This window comes from Solea senegalensis, linkage group LG16, assembly GCF_019176455.1.
Source record: "Solea senegalensis isolate Sse05_10M linkage group LG16, IFAPA_SoseM_1, whole genome shotgun sequence".
NCBI lineage: Eukaryota > Metazoa > Chordata > Actinopteri > Pleuronectiformes > Soleidae > Solea > Solea senegalensis.
The window spans coordinates 283,665-287,500 of NC_058036.1; the positions used below are offsets into that span (position 1 = coordinate 283,665).

Below are 3,836 nucleotides of genomic sequence, written 5' to 3' on the forward strand. Positions count from 1 at the left end.
ACAGTCGGGGGGCGGGGCCTTGCGACGTAAACTATGACAAAAAAATATTTAAGTGAATAAATGTTTGAGAAGCGAAAAACAAAAGTTTTAATTCTCTCAAAAATGCAAAATAATAAAAAGATCCGTGAATTAAAAGATTTCGAAAAACGTGGAATTATCGCGTGACACGAAAATGTGAAAAGTGACAACAAAATAAAAAAAAAATCAGAAATCAAAGACGTTTGTTTCATTTAGTCAAAAATAAAATGTTTGACCTCTGACCTGAAGCAGTGCGACCTTTTCATTCAAGAAAACAATTCATTCAAAAGTAAACTCGTGTTTTCTAATGAATGAATAAATAAATGCAGATTCTGACGTTTCGGGCGCAGCAAACTGCGCAAAAATCTGCCAACAAACAACAAACTAACAAATATTAAATACAAAGAAACAAGAGGGAACACGTGAACGCGCAGAAACACGGGGAGCAGCGCAGTGCGCGAGTTGGGGAGGCGGGGTCAAAATCACCTGCAACAACAACAACAAACAAACAAACAACAACAACAAGAGTCAACAGAGAGAGGATAAATAAACAAACCCGCGGAACAAAGGTTTTTTTTAATTTAAATTGTCGAAAATATGCACGAGGCCACCGGAAGTGTCGTTTACGCGCAACTTAATCATTGTTTTACGTAAATAAATTAACAGAAAAATAAACGGTGTGTGTACGTGTGTGTGCGCAGCGGAAGAAAACAAAAGAATCAAACTTTAAGTAAACAGTTAAACATAAACATGAAACCACGTGACCCACAATCAAAAGTCAATGAAAGACTCACAAACTGAATCTCGTTCAAAAACCTGTCGATTTAAAAAAAAACTCTGTCGTTTGTCCCGCGAAGAAGAAGCAGAGATTCGGCGGAGCGCGTGAGGGACGAAGGCAAACAACATCAACAACACACACACACACACAACCGCAACATCAACATCAACATCAACAATAATAATACACACACACACACAATACGAATCGCAACATCAACAAATCATTACCAATACACACAACCGCAACATCATCAACACACACACACACACACACACACACACACACATACAACCGCAACATCAACAACACACACACACAACCGCAACACTAACATCAACAACACACACACACACACACACACACACACACACACACACACACAACTGCAACATCACAATACACACACACACACACACACACACACATACAATCAAAAAGACACACACACACACACACACACACACACACACACACACACACACACACACCAAATATCACACAATAAATACACACACACACACACACACACACAACTGCAACATCAATATCAATAACACACACACACACAACTGCAATATTATCAACATTAACAATACACACACACACACACACACACAACCGTAAATATCAATATCAACAACACACACACACACACACACAATACACAAATCAAGTAACATCAACACAACAACACACACACACACACACATACAACCGCAACATCAACACACACACACACACACACATACAAATCCCAAATATCAACAACAACAACCAATGAACCAAATGAAAAATTGCCCGTCTGAGCGCGCGACCTCTGCTCCGTCAGTTGTCCAGACGCCTGCGCTGCGTAAAAATGTTAATGCGTAAAAAAAAAAACAAGAATTATTCCGCACTCGCGTCTGTATCTATCAAATAAAATAACAAATAAACATGAATAGGAAAAAACACATAACACCAGAAAATTATTTTGGATTTAAAAACCATTTTCTGCGGTTTTATTTCGTTATGTAATTTAATTTAATTTAATTTAATTTAATTTAATTTAATTTAATTTAATTTTGCAGTTTCAGATTTTTGCGTATTTTTAATTTCATACATTTGGTTTTTTTTTTGTTTTGATTGTTTTGAAAAACTCATTTAAAAAAACAAAATAATGATCAATAAAATGTTGAAAACTGCGCAGTTGAAAAAAACAATTGAAGAAAAAGTTCCATTTATAAGAAGATGAGAATAATTGAAATGTAAAATAATATACATATACACACACACATGTATATTATTTTACACACATAAATGTGTGTGTGTATATGTAAAATGATAACATACATACATATGTATGTTACTTCACACATATATATATTATGAGTGTGTATATGCACACACTTAAATATATATATATATATATATATTTATATATAAATATCTATATGTGTGGATGTATATACACACACATATATAAGTATATATGTGTGTGTGTATATATATATATATACACACACACATATATAAGTATAAATACACATATATATCTATATATATTAAACTCCAGTGACGGCGGCAGAAAAAAGACAAAAGGATGTTTGCTTTAGTTCTGAATGAAACCTATTCTTTTATTTTTTTTATTTGATTTTTTTTTTTTTTTTAGGATTAAAACATTTTTTTTCTCCTTTTTTTGAACTTTTTATAAGCGACAAACACGTGAATAAGAATCAGAGCACAACAGAGTCACAACCATGGAAAACGACAGTTAAAGGACAATCATTCAAAGTCACGGAATTTTTCCTCCCGCTGCTGCAGCCCGGAAACAAACATGTACAGTCTAATTAAATAATAATAAAAAAAATAGATTTGGATTAGAAACTCTCTCTCTTTTAGTCATTATTTAAAAATAAAAAAGAATGAAAGAAAGAAAGAAAAGAATGTGAACGTGCGCGTGTTAACGGGCAGTGAACGCATCACCGGCGTCACTGCAGAAAACATCCATCCACCACTGAGACGCAAATCTGACTTCTTCTATTGTTTTATCATTTATTTTGTCCTTGTTTCCTCGAATAGATTAAATATGAAACCAAACCTCATTCACTTTTCTGCCAATTTAAGGAGAAACTGAGTCACTAAGAACAAACTGCGGCAGAAAAAGAACTATTTCAACCTGAACTTTAAATTCCGTTTAAATGGACGTTTTCGGCAGTGACTGAGGCGTCATTCATTCATTCATTCATTCATTCATTCATTCAGTCAGTCATTCATTCAGCAGGCCTCTGGTCCTGATCCGCATCTCAACACTGATTCAACATGAAAAAAAACCAAAAACCACTCTTTGGTCTAAAAAACACCAACAGATCTGAATTTAACCAATGAGGGAAAATAAACATTATTATTTAGAGGACGTTAACGGCGGGAAACACACAGTTCACTCAAGAGACAAAAATAAAAAAATAAAATAAAAATTAGTGTTGAAATTTCTGTCAAATAAAATTAATCTCCGCCGCTTCCGCTTTTTTTTTATTAACCCGCATGAGACGTTTTTAATACTGCAAACATGCGGGTTTTTATCATCGTTGTTATTATTATTATCATCATTACAGACATCATTATTATTATTATTATAATAATAATAACATTTATTTAATCTCAAAACTATACACATTCTATAAAAAGTAACGTCTCCTCCACAGAGAAGAGGAGGAGGAGGAGGAGGAGGAGAAGCTTCATCATTCTCTCTGTTTCACGACATTTAAAACAGACGTTTATGTTCACACACATTAAAACTGCAGAAGAAGAAGAAGAAGAAGAAGAAGAAGCAGTGATGATAAGAACAACAACAATAATAATAATAATAATAATAATAATATTAAAAAATACCTGGAAACGTCAGAGCTGCTGCTTCCTCTCTTTTTAAGTCTCTCCTCTTTTTTCTAAAGCAGGTCGTTTATAATAATTTCGTAATTTTTTGTTTGTTTGTTTGTTTGTTTGTTTGTTTTACAACTTTAAAGTTCAGTGTAAAATGTTCCAGAGTTTGTTTTTTAAAGAT

At 33.5% G+C, this 3,836-nt stretch overlaps 1 pseudogene; it reads right to left on the bottom strand.

The window, feature by feature from the left end:
• Positions 1-3,668: 3,668 nt before the first annotated feature.
• Positions 3,669-3,836, bottom strand: part of LOC122783170 — a 1,756-nt pseudogene continuing 1,588 nt past the window's right edge.